Source organism: Panthera onca, chromosome C1 (assembly GCF_046562875.1).
Source record: "Panthera onca isolate mPanOnc1 chromosome C1, mPanOnc1 haplotype 2, whole genome shotgun sequence".
Classification (NCBI taxonomy): domain Eukaryota; kingdom Metazoa; phylum Chordata; class Mammalia; order Carnivora; family Felidae; genus Panthera; species Panthera onca.
The window spans coordinates 205131584-205150369 of NC_138346.1; the positions used below are offsets into that span (position 1 = coordinate 205131584).

At 57.1% G+C, this 18786-nt stretch overlaps 1 non-coding gene across 1 annotated transcript; it reads right to left on the minus strand.

Annotated features, from left to right (window-relative positions):
- Positions 1 to 13150: 13150 nt before the first annotated feature.
- TRNAG-UCC (transfer RNA glycine (anticodon UCC)) lies at positions 13151 to 13235 on the minus strand. Its single transcript has one exon. It is a non-coding gene; the product is annotated as a tRNA-Gly (tRNA).
- Between the last annotated feature and the right edge of the window lie 5551 nt (positions 13236 to 18786).

Here is an 18786-nt window from a genome sequence, read left to right on the forward strand (position 1 = left end):
CCAGCACCATCCCTGAGACCACTGTCACTGGCTCCAGGACCGCCACCTTCTCGTCCATTCTTGTGCCACCACCGCCAGCATCATGGTGGTGCCCCCCCCCCCCCCGGCCACCTTCAACATCAGCCCGTCTGCCTGCACGCAGGATTTCATTCTCCATCAGGACCGCACCTTGCCCCTCCCTGGACCCCTGCCCCTGAGCAGAGAACGCGGCACATTCCGGAAGCTCCATGTTGCGGAAGGAAGGAAGCACTCTGTGGTTGGGTCCCACTCCCTCGAGCCGGCATAAGCAGTAGAGAGAGCTGAAACAGGATGGAGCCCAAGGTCTAGGATGATCCCAGGGACCTTCTGATGTCACCGCCCCAGCCAGCCCTGGCTGCCTGGGACCAGCAGGGCCACCAAGCAAATGATTTCTCTCTGAGTCCCTACATTGTCCCGCGGGAGCTGGCGAGAACCTCTAGCCTGAATTCCCAGGACTCACAGAACATGTCAGAACACCCAAGTCACAATGAGAACTCAGAGTGAGGCCCCGGCCTCAGTTTCCCTGTCGGTAAAAGGGGGACCGTGTCCCTGCCTTTCAAGCCTGTTGGCAGAATAAAGTGAGTGACGGCAGGAAGCAGCCGGCCCAGGGCCTGGCATCTGACAGGTGACACCCCTCAATCCTGCCACCACCACCCCCAGCCCCCGCACTGCATGGCTGCTGGCAAGATGGCTGTTGATGCTTCTCCAGGGTTAGGGCTTTGGAGTGGGGGGGGACGGGGTGTCAAACCTTATATGGCATCACTCTTGTCCTAGGCCCAGTCCCTAGACGATCTCACTGACCCCCACACCAGCCCTATGACAGTGGGTCTGCACCCCCCGCCCCCTGCATCCCCATCAGAGAAGCTATCGGGGACTCACCCGCCCACAGTTGCCCAGCCAAGAGCAGAGATCCCAAGGTGATCGGCTCCCGTGGCCGCCTCAGCAGGGCAGATGGCTTGGGGGATGTTGTGAAACCTCCGCACCAGGTCAGACCCAGTGCTTGGACCTGATGCCACTGCCCTGCCGGATGGCAGGGGACCACAGCCAGGAAACATCCAGCTTGGTGCCCCCAGGAAAGAGGTCTGGACGACTCCTTGGACTGGTGAGCCTGGGCTGTGCAGGGAAGTTCTTCCCACCCGCTACTCTCAGTCAGGGCTCGGGCAGCTGTGTGCTTTGGGGGTCATCCCTGCTGTGCCCCACCCCCAAGCTCATCAGGGAGACAGGAAGACAGAGATGCCAAGCCAGGCCCCACCTCCTGGATCACTTCCTCTAGCAGATTAAAAAGCCTGGGTCGCCCCCATGCCCGCCTCTCCCAACGTCAGTGCAGGAGCAGCTTCCTGTTTGCAGGGATGGGCGCCCGTTGCTATGGAGGTGGCAGGAGGTGCCCCCTCCAGGTGGCTGATACCAGGCCCGGCCCCTCCCCGCCCCTCCTATCACTGTGGCAGCTTCTCCAGCAGCCAGGCCGGCAGAACCATCTGGTCTGCGATCAAAGGGGCCGCAGGCAGGCGCTGCCTTATCTCTCCCAGGCCTGGGGAACTTTCCAGACTCAGGACAGCAAGAGCCCAGTGGGGCAGGAGGGGCAGGCCGAGTGCACGGGAAAGATACTCCCTGGGAGTGGCGGGAGGGACTTGAAACTTGGCGGGAATGAGGCCTGAGACTGGAGACAGGCAGGACAGGTGGATGATTGGTCCCTGTGGGTCTCTATCCCCACCTGCTCCTCATCCTGCTGCAGCCCCACCTAGCTGTGTGACCCAGGGCACAGCACTCCACTTCTCTGAGCCACGGTCTCCTCTGCCACCAAGTGGGAGTCAAAGCAGTGGCTGCGAAGGTCCAAATGTGCGAGGCCTATGGGACGCTGGTGGGTACTCGGCTGGAAGAATGAAGATGTTGGTTACCGTTTATTGAGGATGAGCCCTGAAGGTGCACTAGTCTCATGTAATCCACGTGGCAACCTGAGATGTGGTCCCTACTATCACCCACGTTTTACAGAAGGAAACCCCGAAGGTCAAAGAGGTTGGGAAATTGGCCCAAATGGGTCCCCTTATAGGTGGCCGGTAAATGTTAGCTGCTAATACTGCTTTTTCCTCCCATTATATTTTGGCCGAGCTCACAGCCGCCCTGGCTGGTCCTTGACTTCATCTTCTCCCTCCGGTCCCTCCTACTAAGCCATCCACACAGTCCTCATCCGTTGGTTCATTTTTTAAATCCGCTTAATAATAATTATTATTAACGAATAGCAACTACGAAAGGCTGATGTTTGTTAGCCCTCGATAATAGCTAGAAAGTGCTGTGTAGCCTTTGTGACAGCCCTAGGAGGCTGGAACTGTAATAGGGAAGGAGGGATTAGAGGCCCAGAGAGGGGCGTGTGCACACACATACACACACACACACACGCTAATACACACACGTAATGCTCCAAAGGGACTGAACTTCCATATCTGCAATATTCCTCACCCTGCCTCACCTCTCGGTCTTTGCCTGGCTATTGGTCCCGCCTGGACCAACCCATCCGCACACATACACAGCGGATGTGTATGCTGTGTAGGCTCCTGGAGGACAAGGGTGAGGTCTTTGCTGTGCAACGTGCACAGATGCAGAACCTCAAGCAGATGGGGATTTGAGCACGGACGCACTACAGCACTGACTCGCGAGGGAATGACTGCTCAGGATCTTATTCAGACAAACCTGACACAACCTAAAAGACGGTAAGCAAACCCCTGTGTTTCCCAGGTTCTCTCCACATACAACACTCTCGGTCCCTCTAGCATTTCCATATGAGAACTCTGAGGACCCCGGGCTTCCAGGAGAGGAATAAGTGATGAATACGCGACTGGACTAATCCTTAAGCGGGTGTGTTAGTGAGCAGACAAGTCAGGGAGCGAGAGCCTGAACTGGAGATTTGTTGGAACAGTGAAGTAAGTGGGAGAATAGTAAGATGAATGAGAGTGAACGGATGGGATGGACGGAAGAGGAAATGAAAGAGAGGGACGCCTCCAGAAGGGTCAAGTACATGAGAACAGGGCGGTGGCCTCCAATCCACCAGCTTCCCAGAGGGACGCCCCAACCCCCTTCCAGAGACCCCAGAAGCACGGGCTCCATAGGGCTGGCAAGCGATGGCTCACGGGCCAAACCCGACCCACTTGTAAATAAAGTTTTATAGGAACACAGCCACATTCATTCTTCTATGTGATGTGAATGGTAACTTTGGTTCTACAATAGCAGAGTTGAGTAGATACACCCGTGACCATGGGACCCACAGAGCCCCAGATACTTTCTACCTGGCCCTTTACAGGCAAAGTTGGCCCATCTCTTTAGCAGACCTGAACGGGAGGGACCTGAACAGCCATCCTGCCTGGGATCCTCCCAGTGCTGACTGGGACCCTCCCTGCCTTCAGAGGGTCCTCGGGACCCCCACCTGCACACCTCTGGGCCCCGGCCCTCGCCGCCTCTCTAGGGCAGCTCGGGCCGTCAAGAGCGCGTCCTTCCGCTGAGTGGAAATGTTCTGTCCTCTTTCTTGTCCCCACCCTCATCCCGACCTCCCGCCTCGACCGCGGCTGTTTACCTGACCTCTGCCCTGTGTCTCGTTCCCCACCAGTCAGGATGGCTCAGGCCCGGCTGGATCCATTTCTCAACCAGGGAGGCGAGTGAGTCACCGAGTCCAGAAAGAGGACATCTGCTGGGCTCCAGCCTTCAGTTAATCTCAGTAATTCTGTGAAAGAGGCCCAAGCCACCCCTGCTGCTTCGTGTTTGCACTTGGACATGACATGGGAGCCAGCCGGCTTGAGAGGATATTCACTAGCCCAGAATGGTGGGGTGTTTGGGCCCCGAGTGTTTATTTCGTGTTTGCTTTTGTCTTCAGCTCCTGGGATGATTTCCCAAAAGAGCTGAGGAAATCTGGCCTCGACTGGGCATGTGCACAGGGAGGCCGAGGTATTCTCATTTGACCCCCACACAGATTCCTGGACCCACTTTACAGAAAAACACCCAAGTCGTCCAGTTACCGGTCCAGGGGGCCCGTTTTTCCCTTGTCTCTTTCATTCTGGAATCTTGTAGAATCATTTGAGAACCACTCGAGCCTTGATAGGTTGCTTTGGACCCATTGCGCCCCACTGACAGGAGGGAGCCCCGTTTCACAGGTGGGAGGCCAACAGGTGTGACGTGTTTGGGCTCAGGACTCACATTTCGGCGAGCAAGTCACAGATCGTGGGCACCCTGACAGAGGGGCAGGGTGTGGAGACACAAGCTGGGGCTTACAGAGCACAAGGCCTGAGTTCCTAAACCTAGTGAGAAGAAGGAGAGATTTGGGGGAGAAGAGGAGGGAGAGAGAGAGAAACAAATGGGGGCGAGCATAGCAGTTATGAACACGGGCTCTGGAATCAGACTGACTGGGCACAGGCCCGGCATCACCTCTTTTTAGCAGAGCCTCACTTGTCTCGTCTGTCCAATGGGGCTCATAATGCTGAGCTCACGGCTTTCTTCGGGCAAAATGAGGTAATGTGTGTCAAACGCTGGGGCCAGGGTCTGGCATGGGCCAGACGCTTGGCCAGCAGACACCCTTTCCTTCCCCCTGGACACAGCATGCTTATCGCTGGCTACTTGAATCTAGAGCTTACCTTGGGCCCCAGAGTGAGGTTACATCTAATCACCGTGGTGTGAACCCTCCATCACCACCAGCACGTTCTGGGAGGGGGCCGCGCCGCCGTGAGAACATACCTGGCCTGCGTCTGCCCCCGTCGTGTCACCTGCGCACATTAATGAAAAACTCACGGCACGGAGCAGAGCCAGGCCAGACCAGGAAATTGCAAAGTCGCGGGCGCCTTACCTCAGCCCCACTGCACACTCTCTGCTTTTATGGCTCCACGTGTAATAACATAAAAGCATAATTTATTAAAGTATCACTTTAAGTGGGGATGGCAGGAGGGGGTCCGTGCCCAAGGGGCCGTGAGTGCCACATTGACCGGAGATGCCAAGGGCGGGGGAAGGGAGGCTCAGCGCTCTCCAGCTGCCTGCCCATCACAGCTCACAGGACAGTGGGTGGAGGGCCGGGGCGGCGTCCAGGACCAGTGGGCAACAAAGGCAGCAGAGCCCAGAGACATGAGCCAGGCTGTGTGGGTCTGAATTCCAGCTGTGTGACCCTGGATGGATCAGTTGTCCCCTCTGAGCTACAGTTTCCTCATCTGTAAATGAAAGGGATTGCCAAGAGGTCCTGAGTCCCTCGTTAGCAGCTCTCCTACGAGGCCAGCTCCTCCCAGAGTGAAAGAGACTTCCAGGCACTGAGCCGTGCCAGGAAATGGCCCTGGGATTGCCTCATTAAACACGGAGGGGTATTTACACTGGGAGAAACAAATATTTATCTCTGGACCAAGGAGGAGGAAGGTCTTTGGAACCCCAGTCTTGTATCTGGCTCAGCCTTGCTCGGGAGGAAGGGACCAGGTGGGGAGGGAAGGAAGAAGGGGGTGGGAGGGAGGGCTGGGAGTCACACAAGCCTGGGTTCAAATCCCAGCTCTGCTCCACCCAGTGTTGGGACCCTGAGCACGGGTCCTCGTGCCTCTGTGCCTCCGTGGCCTCCCGGGAAACACGGCTCTAAGAACACGATAACCTTTCGGGGTGGGTGGAAATCTCAAGGAGACATCGTGTGCCCGAGACGGGGTAGGTGTTCGGTTATTACCGACTCTATGCCAGGCACTGTCCGGGCTCTCAGGATCCCGCAGGGAGAAAGGCACACAAATAGTAGGTATTTTTATCAGGAAAAAATGAGGTAGTGGGGGAAGGATCTCACACAGTGACCTACAACACTCTAAGCTGGGAGCACCAGGGGGATGGTGGCCCTTTAGCACGTGGACCACACAGTTTTTAAAAAGCAATATACACGAAATGACTAGACACACAACAGCCCCCTCCTGGCTGGCATTTGTCCGCCTTCCCAAAGGGAAGAGTGGACGGGCTGCCTCACAGGGACAGGATACAAATTTTTAGAGTGAAATTCAGGAGCCTTGGTTTGCCCAAAGAATCATATGGCGTTTCCTGCATGGGGTCTGGTTGGCGAGATGGGAGAACTTCTGGAATCTAGCTGGTTCCCTCCACCCGCACGGCTGCCCCCTGATCCAGACCAACATCCTCACCTGCCTGGCTGTATTAGTAGCATCCTGGCTGGTCCCCCTGCTTCTGCCCTCACCCCCAAAGTCTGTCCACAGCTGCAGGTGTTCTTGGACCTCGCCCCTTGGAGGTGGGTGAGGGTGGCTGGGGTTGGCTACGAAGATGTCCACAAAAGGGCTGAACTATGAGGCATGGACACGAGGCTGGACACCAGGTGCTTGGATGTGAGGAGAACCCTCCTTTAATGAACCCTCCGGAGAAGCTGCAGAGGGTTGAGCTTCCAGTCCCGCTGTGAGAGGGTCAGTTAGCTTCACAGTGGGGCCCAGATACAAGTGAGCCCAGAAGAGCCCAGAAAGCTGTGGACACCAGAATAGTGCCAGACTGGCCAGGCAGGAGCAAAACTCTTCCCTGAAACTCCTGGGGCTGAGCAGTCACCCCATCTACCAGACCTTATTTATTTAAAGTTGCGGTTGTTGAGTTTGGTGTTTGTTGAAATGACTCTGGGGCCCTCCTCCCATGGGCTCTGGGCCCCAAGTGAGAACTTGTAGGTGACCTTCTTCAGACCAGCTCAGAGGAGGGCAGGAGCCCAAGCCAGGGGAGAGAGAGAGTGAGGGAAGGGCCGGGCGCAGAGTTGGGGAGACAAAGCAGGGTCCTTGCAGAAAACAGAATCATGCAAAAGGAATGGGAGGAGTTCAGGGAACCCAGCAAGGGATGGGGTGGTGTCCAGGGACTGGCAACAGTGGAGAGCAGTTAGCAGCCTTAGGCCCGAGGGCAGAGGGAGGAGGCAGGTACTCGAACCCAGGCTGTGTGCCACGTTGCCATGCGGAGAGCTGAAGGGGAATAAGGCCAGCCCACGGAGACCCTGCAGAGAAGGAGCAGGCCCCCTTCTTTCCTACCCTCTCGGCGGCTGGACCCATCCAGAAACCAGAGAGCAAGGAGCCGAGTGACCCAGAGCAGAGTTATCGGGTCCCAGAGCCCAGAGCAGGCCCAGGAGGGGGTGGACGCAGTCTGGGGGCGGGGGCTGCTCTCACGGGCCATAGGGCTTCTCCTTCTGTAGAGTACAACTCGAACAGGGCCTACCGTGGGTTTGAAAGTTCTACTCCGCCTTGACCCCCCCAGTTCTGGGTCTTCCCCAAAGACCCCGGGCTCCGTTCCCTGGGAGAATAAATAAACGCCCTCCACGCACCACCACCCCCCCCCCCCACAGTAGATAAAAAACACAGGCTCTGAGAAAAGAAGACCCTTTCCCACCTCCCTGCTCTTGCCCAATCCATGCTGTCCCCTGGGTTCCCCGCTCCCCTCTGCTCCCCGTGGACCTGCTCCTCTTGTACAAACCAGCTCTGATCCCTCTCACTATTCATTGATAATAACAGCTATCTGTTCACCACAAACAGGTGCCTGGAACCAATTAATGGCTCAGATCACCTGAAGTCAGTCTCGGCTCTGCCTCTCTGAACTGCGTGCATTCAGGCAAGTGACCTCAGCTCCTGAGCCCCCGTTTCTTTATCTGCCCACCTCGGGGGCTGGGGGGGAGGGGGATGCAAGGACTAAATAAGGCCCTAAGCACCAACCTTGTGCTCGGAGCATAGGAGGAGCTCAGGACTGGTTGACGGTTGTTAATGCACTCACCTTCCTCCCAGGAAAGAAACCGAGGCTCAGAGAGGCCGGTGACTCACCCAGGGCACACAGGCCAAGGAACCAAGCTGCAGTCCCAATCCTGGTCTCACCCCAAGGCCAGCCTTCTCATCCTTGCACCAGGCTGCCGCCTTCTACAGGAAGCCCTCCTAGGTTGCTCAGGTGCGACGACATCTCTCCGTGTGGATGTAATTCCGATCATTAGAATAACGGCTATCACACACAAGGCCTTACTATGTTAGGCACTAACTCTTGATGCTAGGCATTTAGTCTTCGTGAGAACTCTCTAAGGTCATCCCTGCCGCCATCCCCATTGATGAGGACTCTGGGGCCCAGAGAGATTAAGTAACATAGCCGCTTGGATCAGCATTTGAACCCAGGCAGCTTAGCTCCCAAGAGTCTTTGTTTTTAACCTCAGCCCAGTCCTGTCTCCTTTTCAGGTTCGCTCCGACACGCCCGTCTCCCCACTAGACAGGAAGGAAGCTACCTGGGGTGACAGCAGCTCAGATGCAGGGCCTCTCCTGAGTGTGGTTGGGTTAAGACCTGTTTGTTAGGGGAAAGCTGAAGGGGGGGCGGTGAGAAGTGAGAAAGGCCAGAGTCGGGGTCGCCTCCACTTGGGAACCCTGTCCTCCCATCCCATCAAACCCACTCTTCTTGCCCAGATGAGGTAAGAGCCTCCTTGGTGGCCAACCGCTGCCCACCCCACAGAAGCCAGGCCCTCCTTCTGAAACACACATCTGCACCTGCCCCATCCCACCAGCCCCAGACCCCCTAACCCCTCCCAGTACCCCTCACAAGCAAACCAAGCTCCCTGCCCGGCAGTCTGGAGCCCCATGATGCAGGTTTCTCTGCTCCTCGCTGCTGCCCATCGTACACAAATACCTCCCCTTTCCCACGACGCCCTCTTATATCCCCTGGCTTTTCTAGAAGCACCTCTGGGTCAGGGACAGTTCTTTCCAGCCAACCACCCTCCGCCCTTTCGACTGACCCTTTGCCTGGCCCGCAGCAAGTGCTCAGAATTAGATGAATTGGAACCACTGGCCCAGGAGATCTGAATTCTGGCCCCAACCTGGTCCCAGTAATTTGTCCAGACACACCCTTCCCTACCCCCGAGTCTCAGTTTCTCCATTTGTACAGGAAGGATATGAACAGCATGTTCTTTGAGGGACTCAATGCTGTGGAACTCTCTCTCTCTCTCTCTCTCTCTCTCTCTCTCTCTCTCTCTCTCTCACACACACACACGTACGCACACACACGCACGCACACGGCCCATGCCAACCTCTCCCCAGGACACTGAGTCTCTCCGTGGATTGAATTACCAATATTTCATCAGTGGGAGGAAGGGAGGCGGGGCAGGGGAAGGAGCTGTGAATTCCGCACACCAAGCCTGTCCCCGAAAGGCCTGGAGCGAATGCCACAGAAAAGACACCCAGGGAACCTCACACAGACTCACACAGTTTCCTCACAGACACTCCTACACACTCACACATCCACACGTGTGTACACACACGCTTAAACACACACACACACGTATCTTATACACACATTTATGCCCAGAATGCCAGACTCTTTTACTCGGCAAATCTGCGAATATTCATTGAACCACTTTACTATGAAAACCTTGCTCTCCATCTCTCACTCTTCCGTGAAACACAACCTCACGCTTGGTTGCACCCTTTCGCACGCACACGCTGCCCACGCAAATTCACACATCCCGAGGTTGGGCTGCGGGCCCCCTCCGAGACCGTGCGAGGGCCTAGCAGTGCGCTCACACGATGGTCCAAGCCACAAAGAGGCAGGGAGATCAGCAGAAGTGTGCCAGGAAGTTCATTCGCAAAAATATTATGCTGTTTTCTGGGTTCGGTGGCGTTTGTGGTGTCTGTTAGCTTTAACGCCGATGTAATTCGTTGTGGCTTCTTTTCCCACGTTATAGCCTTTAGCGTTCACAAGTTTGTACTATTTTTCACAAAAGAAGTCTCCAAAACTAAGTACGTTTTCGGCCACACCGGGTCTGATCCTGCCCCCGCAAACGCCCAGATGTTGAAACGCTCACACCCACCCTCTCTCACACCCTCAGTGTTGCACGTGTATTCACATCCCCACGTGGTCTTTGAGTCAAAGCCAGTGACATACACACTCTGGACACGCCCCGTCTCTCACACCCGCCTTCCCGTCCTCACTTCAGACAGGTGGGCAACCCAGGGCACCTGCGGCCCACCTGGCCTCAGGACAGACCCCGTCGCTGCAGCCCTCCCAGGTCCCGTCTTGACCTGTGGGCACTTGGCGGTCCCTGGGCCACCCCCGGAGCTCACTAAAGCACACAAGATGCCAGCCACTCGCCCTCCCCAACCTTCCCCGGGACTCGACCATGCACACACCCCAACTCTGCCCCACACTGCTATGTGCTCCCTGCCACCTTTGCAGAAAACTGCCAAAACCCATGGAACATTCTGGAATTTTCTTGGAGACCTCCTCATTGTCCAAAGGCAGCTGGTATCCATAGCCGGACATGAGAATTGGAATAACACAGTCTTTCCTGGGTTCAAACCTGACTCTCACACCTGCTCTATGCTCACAGGCGAGTGAGTGAGCCTCCCAGAGGCTCAGTTTCCCCATCTGTAAAATGGAGGTAATAATCATACCTCATAGGCATGTTGTGAGGATTAACTAAGCAAACACAAGCAAAGCGCAGAGCAAGAACCCGACACGCGGTGGTAGTCACTCTATTTTCCTCTAGTGACGGCAGGAAAGCGGGATGGGAGCCCTGTCCCCTCTGGACCGGCCCCTCCTCCATCCGTCGGCCAGTCCACACCACCCCCCAGCCTGCTGCCTCAGCCACATCACCCTCTCGGCCACCCGAGTGTTGGGATCACCAGCGCACCTGCTTCCAAGGGCTCTAATTTCCTGTAAGTGTAAGAATTCAGGTCAGACACGGCCCACAGCCTGCGGCCCCCCTCCCAGCGGAAACCCATAAATAACCCAGCTCAGGCTGCCTGGCCCCGGGCACGAGACTTTCTCTCCTCACTCACCGTCACACCGGGCCTCAGCACGGCCCTGCCAGGCCCGGACGGAGATTCCCACTGACACATGGGGAAACTGAGGCTGTAGGGAGGAATCTGAGTCTGAGACCCCGACCTGCCATGCGCGAGAAGCAACGGCCTCTTGAAGATATGCCCTTCCCACCCACCCCACCCGCAAATAAATCCCCTTCCATCAGTCCCCCACCGGCCCATGACTTACACCTGAAACCCACCCATCACTGTGGCCTTTCCTATAAAGGGCCGGAGAGAAAATATTGGAGGTTCGAGGGCCAGACGGTGTCGCAGCCACACAACCATCCACGGAGCCACGGACAATACGTAAACGAACGGACATGGGCGCGTGCCAGTGACACGTTCTCCTAACCAGGCGACAGGCCCGAGTAGCCCGGCTTGCCCGCCCCTGCGGTGGTGAGCCAGGCCCCACACCACACCGTGCAGGCACGGGGTCTAGAAGCCTCGCTCGTGAAGCCCAGAGGGCCCGAGAGAGATTTTGGCTCCGCACCGGCCAGAGGATGAAACCCAGGCCCAAAGATGACACGGCTTATCCCGACGCCTTCCTCGACATCGCGGGTCCGTCTTTCAAGCACAAGACGCCTGCTGGCTTTCTCTCAGCTCCCTCGCTCTGGGGGACAGGACGGAGCCAGGTCCTCGCGCGTCTCCCACGCTGGACCCGGGTGGCCGAGCACCGGGAGCCGACGCGGGGCCAGCTCAGGGTCTCCGGCCACCGGCCCAGGGCTTAGCCACATGAGGCTTAAGGAGAAAACGCAGAACGGGGGCACCAAACTCCTGCTCTAGCCCTAGGCCTGGGTTTCTCAGTTTTGGGGTTGCTGACATTTGGGGCCAGATAATTCGCTGTTGTGGGGGGTATCCTGTTCGTTGTAGGAAGTTTAGCAACTGGCCTGTGCCCCTAGGTGCCAAGAGAATAGTGTGGGCACACACACACACACACACACACACACACACAGTACAACCCACCCACCACACCCCTGGCTGAGAATCGCTGCCCTAAGCCAAAGGTGAGGGCAAAGGCACACCCCACGTGAGAGCTTCTTCCTCCCTTTCCCTGACTCTGTCCTGGCACAGCACCCACCCCTCGGGGCCTCAGTCTCCACAGCCCGGGATGGGTCCGCACGATTCGCTGCAGCTCCAGCTACAGGGGGGAGGAGGGGAAGGAGGAATGTGGCCACAGCTGCAGGGTCCAAAAGTGCCGAGGAGACACGAAGACATTTCTCTGTGAGTCAGGAGCCAGGAATGTGTCACCCAGGGTGGCCACGAGCCAGAGCCCCCCACACGCCACCCCCTGGCCACCCCCCAGAGCATCCGCCTTTAATTAGAACAGAAAAGGCAGCAGGTGCCAGGTCCCCGAGAGCCCGTTAAGGACCCAATAAAGGCCGAGAGCACCAGGAGGGGGGCTGCTGGGCGGGTGGCGCCCCGAGGAGGAGAAGGATCGTGGGTGCAGGGATGGGGACCGCCAGATTCCGACTCCAGCTCTGTCCCGCCCCGGTCCGGGCCCTGCCACCCCAGGCCGGTCGCATCCATTCTCTGACCTGCGTGTCCTCCTTTTTAAAGGTATTGTTATTTGTCTTTATTTGGGGGGGGGGGGGTTAAATTTCACCGTTGCTCTAAGGAAGCCCAACGCACCACAAGCTAAGAAGTGTCAGGCCAAGACTCCACCCTCCCTGTCACTGTCAGGCAACAGGATGAGCGGCTGTTTCGTACCTGAGAAAGTGGGGATTACCGTCCTGCTCCCTGCTGCTGGACGACCCAGCAAGCCCGTCCTCCCGGCGGCCCCTACATCATCTCCCCGCCTCTCCCACTCAGCAACTCCTCGACCTCCCCGCCCAGGAGCCCACCGCCCCGGCTCCTCCTCTTGGTCTCGTTTCCACGGGCTCCCACCTGGACCCTCACTTATAACAGCTTCAAAGGCCACACCCCCCGGGGAAGCCTATCTGGATGGTTCCTTCCCAACACGGGTCACGTAAGAACTGCAGGAACCGTCTCCGAGGACCCTTGCCCTCGGCCGGGACATCGTCCACATGCCAAGGGGCAGGCCGGGCCCTTTGCAAACACTGCTTCCTAGAATCTCCACAGGAGAGGCAGGAACTACTCTCCCCAACTTCCAGATGTGGAAACTGAGGCTTAGAAAGGTGGAGTGACCTGCTCACAGTTCTTCCATCTCCCACAGTGCCAGGAGGCCCGATCCAGGTGTTTCCAAAGTCCCCAGGCACTATAGAAACTTTTTTTTTTCAACGTTGTATTTATTTTTGAGAGGCAGACAGAACATGAGTGGGGGAGGGGCAGAGAGAGAGAAGGAGACACAGAATCCGACGCAGGCTCCAGGCTCCGAGCTGTCAGCCCAGAGCCCGACGTGGGGCTCGAACCCACGAACCATGAGATCATAACCTGAGCGGAAGTCAGACGCTTAACCGACTGAGCCACCCAGGCGCCCCCGCACTATAGAAACTTCTGATAGATGTTGTTATATTATTCATTTGAATTATAAATATTCCTTACAGCTGCATCCAACCCTTTGTAAAGCCCAACAGATTAGATTGAAAGGAACTGTAGATAAGTGATAGGATAAGAATGATATGCAGTCAGTTAAGATAGCACTCCTGTGCGCGCGCGCACACACACACACACACACACACACACGTGTGCATCTGCAATAATGTGGCCTCAGGCCATCCTGGGGCTCACCAGCTCCCATATCACCCCCCACTTCCCAGGGGTCTCAATATCACTTGAAGAAACGCAAGTGTTTCCCCTGGTGGGTCTGCCCCAAGCCTCAGGACCTAGAATCATATCTTCAGTCGGCTTCTTACACCCAGCCCCACAGCCAGCTTCTCATTGACAGGTTAGTGGGGGGTTTTCATTTTTACAATTTCTGGAGCAAAGGGAAAAGGCAGCTGTGGGGCCTCTGGACTGACTCCCAACCCAGAAGGCAGGAGAGGCCCGGCCCTGCCACTGGGGGAGGCGCTGGGGGCCTCGGTTCTAAGGCACCTCAGCTGGCAAGTCCCTTCTTCCCTCCGGCCAGATTCCCATGTCTACCCTCAGACTCTCATGAACATTGGGTCTGCAAGGCACTGTCCGCTGTTCGGCTCACTTAATGCAGGAATGTCGTCCCCGTCCTACAGCTGAAGAAGCGGGGGTTCCAGAAGGGTCGTGCCATGTGCCCGGGGCATGGGACATGGGGGGAGGGGGGCAGCCTGGGAGCTTCTCCCACGTGCCGCCACCCTAGACCTTGCCCAGGCCAGACCCACTCTCGCCTTCTCCCCAGAAGCCCTGTCTCAACAAGGCTCCGGGACATCGTGTGCCCAAGGAAGCTTTTCCTAGGGTCTAAGCCACACCAGAAAGCCGGCCGGCACCCACCTGGAAGACTGCCAGGGAGGGGCAGGAGCCCAGTCATCCTTAGGGCCCCCCATGTACACGTTAACCCTCTAGGGTCTAGGAGGTCTGTTAGACCACCCTAGGGTGCAGAGACCCTCCTAGACCACCTAGTGACAGTAATAAGGCCAATGCCAGTACTTCCAGGGACCCAAGGAGCTCCCTTTCTTGAGTCTTATCTACCTGAGCATCCCTCCCTAAAACCCAAAATGCTTGAATCATTCTTATTCTTGGAGTCTTAGAAAGCTAGAATTCTTCCTTTAATCTTAAAATATTTGAACCACCCCCTTTGTCTCTAGAATCTTAGAGCATGAGGCTTTCCTCCTTTGCTGCCAAAGATGATGGAAGCTCACAGCTGGAAGGGACCTGAGGTCTCCAAATAATACAGATGAGCAAACTGAGGCCCAGAGAGGGAGAGGGACCTGCCCAAGGTCACACAGCGAGACGGTAGCAGGGTTGGGACCAAGACCCAGCTGTGTTGTTTCTCTCTCGATGCATACGGGGCCCCGGAACCACCAGCGCCTTGAGCGAGGAGCTCCCACTGAGCCCCGGGAGGAGGCTCCCACTCCCCGCCCTTGTCCCAACCCTCTGGAATGGCGCATGGGCCAGGGCCTACATCCTAAGCCTGCAGCAGGGGCAGGAGACACCCCTTCCCCTTGTCATGATGCCTGGGCCTCCGGTGCCACCCCCAAAATAGCCCAGCTCTCCGGCCCACAGATCAGGTTGCAGCCTCCCTGTCCAGATGGGGCGCCTGGCAGGGCGGGAAGGGCTCCCCCTCGCACTGCCCCCACCTGCTCCCCTCTCGCGCATCAGCGCTTGGGCCCAGCCTTAAATCACAGCTTCCCTCCATAGGACCAGCCTTTTCTGGAGGCTGTGGGGACCTGAGCAGTGGGAGTGGTGTCCACGGCGAGGGGAAAGGTGAGGAGCGGGTGTTTGACTACTAGCAACAGGAGAAATGGAGGCCGGGGATGTTCCAGAGAGAAAAGGGATTTAAAAGTCCTTTTGCTGCCGTGGATCTGCTGTGTGGTCTTGGGAAAGTCAGTCGCCCTCTCTGAACCATAGTTTCGCCATCTATAAAATGGGGAAAGTGCCTGGGGCTGTGATATAGCACTGAACAGACAGAAGGCCCCATCTTCGAGAAGTCCCCAGTCCATGATCGGCAAACTCTGGCCCAGGCAGTCAGATTCCAGAACCCGTGTTTGTAGCCCGTGCAACAATGTGCCGGTGGGAACTGGGGAGCCAGGAGGAGAAGGGGTGTGCTGTTTTATTTAGAGTGGTCCAGGAAAGATTTCCTGAGGATCTGAACAGAGATCCCCACCCTGGACCAGGAAGGTGGGGATTATGGGTGGGACCCTTGGAACCACACCCCCTCCCCCAAACGAACGCTTCGGGGGTGGAACTTTTTCTGTTGCAAGCCTGGGCTGGCTTCCCATCTTCCTGACATTCAGCAGTGTCCCTGGCCCCTGCTATTCAGGGGAACCCAGCTAGAAGGGGGCTGGAGAGGTCCGGGTCCGACGGACTAGAGAGGCCGAGAGTCCTGACTGTCCCTAAGACACCAGAAAGTGGTTGGAGTCCCAGGTGAGAAGGCCTGGGAAGTGAGCAGGAGGCCACAGGTGAAGACCACTAACGTTGAGGACACCCCTGCATTACAGGGCCAGGAGCCCAGAGCTTCAGGGGCGCAGGTGTCCGTGGAGGATGGGGGCTGTGAAGGTCCCATGGGGAAGAGCCTCTTCCTGCCACAGGCCTCACCCGCACTGTCCCAGGGGCTCGAGTGCGGAAATAATACTCCCAAGTTTGCAGTCATCGCCCCATTCAACCCTCGCAGCAAGGTTACAGATGGGGAGATTCACACTGTGGGAAGCAAAGTGACTTGCCCAAGGTCATACATCTGGCAGACAGTAGGGCTGGCTGTCCAAAATGTACATGCTTTATTTTCTAGGGGAAAACAGATGAATGCAACTTTTAGAAATCTCATACTGGAGGTTTTGGTTGTTAACATATTTGCTTATCTAACCTCTTTCTTATTTGAAGATTTTCTTATTTGCTTTTTCAAAACACAAAATAACAGGGGCACCCGGGTGGCTCAGTCGGTTGGGCGTCCGACTTTGGCTCGGGTCATGATCTCACGGTTTGTGAGTTCGAGCCCCACGTCGGGCTCTGTGCTGACAGCTCGGAGCCTGGAGCCTGCTGCGGATTCTGTGTCTCCCTCTCTCTGTGCCCCTCCCCGACTCGTGCTCTGTCTCTGTCTCCCAAAAATAAAAATAAATGTAAAAAATATATATTTTTAATACAAAATAACAGGTGCATTTGGGGACAAGTGACCCAGTGTCACCTCAGATGCATGAAGGCAAATTAGCTATCTCTTCCCCACCCCTGGTGTTAGCAGCCTGTGAGTCTCCTTCCCCACCCTGGTCTAGATGCAAACACCCTCCGTTCCACCTGCCTTCCAGATGGTTCTTTCCTTCCTCGGTAAGGAAACATTGCCTAAGAGCCAACTGGGTGCCAAGCTTTGTCGTGCGGGCTCGCAGCGAAACCCCACCTTCCTGGAGGCTGCGAGGACAAAGGCATGAGTAGAAGGAGCATTAGTCAGTCAACTCCACAAGGACCGGAGATCTAGGTCTATCTGTTGACTGATGTGCCCCAGGCACCCAGAGTAGGGTCTGGCACACAGTAGGTGGTCAGTAAATATTTGTTGAATGAATGAATTCGCTGAGCTATGAGCCAGCTTAGGGGGCTTGATATCGAACTTGAGATTCCCAAGGGCCATCTAGGGGATGGGGCGGTCGGGTATCTGCGGTGTTGCGTGTCGAAGTCTGGAGCTTGGCGAAGAAATGGAGCAGGGAGAAGTATCTGGCTCAAACTGTGCTTCCCTCGCCCACCTCCAACCCCCAACCCCGAGCCGTCCTCTCTCTCGTGGCCCGCACCTCCCTTCCCAGGGAACCAAGAGGGGCTTCTGAGCGCTGTGCCTCCCCCGTGGAGCCCCTCCAGCCCCGGACTGGCCAGTCCTGCCTCCCTCCCTCTCCTAAGCTGCCCCAACAAAAGCTGCTCTTGTAGGAGCCAAGATCATCGTAATTAAAAAGGAAACATAATAAAGCCTCGTTCTGAAGCCAAATCCCCATCCCTAGAGCAGACGCCTGGGCCAGCCCTGCGCTGCCCATGGAGGACACATGGCTCTTTTGTGAGCCCCCGGGGGTGAGGGCCACTCCTGCCCTGCCCCGCCCAGCCACTCCCCTCCCTCCCCTCCCTTCCCACACCCCGACCACGGATGGGCCTAGCTTCCCGGCTGAGAGAGCACAGCCTCCTCTTTTTCACAGGTAGGAAACCGAGGCCCAGAGAGGCCTGACTCTCCACTCAGCATCTACCCGGCAAGTGTCCTCCCTCCTGGGCCCCACACCCCAGAGCAGGGGACCCAGGTGGATAAGAAGGGGCCCAAATCGTGGAGCCCTTCTCACACAGCCAAGCTGAAGGTGGACCTCGGCAAGTAAGCGCCACCCACCCCTCGAGGGACAGGATGCTGAGGCCGCCCAGCGGGGAAGAGGAACACCTGGCACCAAACCCCCAGTGGCTGGCTCGTCCTCGGCACAGAAGCAGGGGGGCCGGGCTCCAGGCATCAGCATCAGGGCTCTGGCTGAAGAGGAGGGTAAGAGAGGAGAGCTTCCGGCCCTCTTCCCGTGGCTGGAGTCCGGACTCCTGCAGAAGGATACGGAATTTCCAGGGCCTCCGGAGCTGCGGGACAGGCCTCCCCACAGCAGCAGCCGTGGGGGCGGTTGACCATGAGCTTTCAGTGAAGACAGTCCTGTGTCATCCCCTCTGAACTCCCAGAAGCTAAGGAGTCCTTGCAGGGCCCAGCTCAGCACCTTCCCCCAAATGTGCCAACCCCAGCCACCCTGGCCACCTGAGTGACCTTACATATGGAGGTCAGAGCCACCTGGCCCTTTGGCCTCGTCTCAAGGGGTGCTCTCCCATCATCCCTGGGGCCACGGCTGGGAACAGCCCGTGGCAAAACGGTGCCACTGGCTAAGGCTGTCTGGGGTCCTCACCCCCTCCTGCCTCACCATCCCGACGCACCTAACATCCACACTCACATACTCCCTGGGCTGTCAGGGTCCCCACACACAGGTGATCACAGCCAGCCAAGGGGCACCATAGCCTTCAAGTGACCAGGGAACGAGCTCCCTCCCCCGTGGTGCAACGTTAGGGGTCTCTGGGGGCCGGTGCACATATGAAGACGTCCAGATAGGTGTCTGCCTCAGGTGCCTTCCTTTCGGGGAAAACACCCTCATTGTTCCCATTTTACAGGAAAGAAAACTGCTCAAGGTCACAGACCGGTGGGTGGGGGAGTTTGGATTTGGAGTCAGGTCTGTCGGACCCCCACCCCTGCAAGGGTTATTACACATGTTTGACAGGCACCACACCTGATCCGAGCAGATGTCATCAGTCCGGCCCTTTGTGCCGCTGACGCCTTCAGGACGAAGTGGTGGGGGGGGGGGGGGGGCGGGGACAGAGATACTAGCCATCCACCCGTTCCATTCGTGTCAGCCAACTCCATGAGCCCCAAGAAGTGTGTGCACGTGTGTGCTCAGGGAGGGGCTGGCCAGGCCTGGTACTC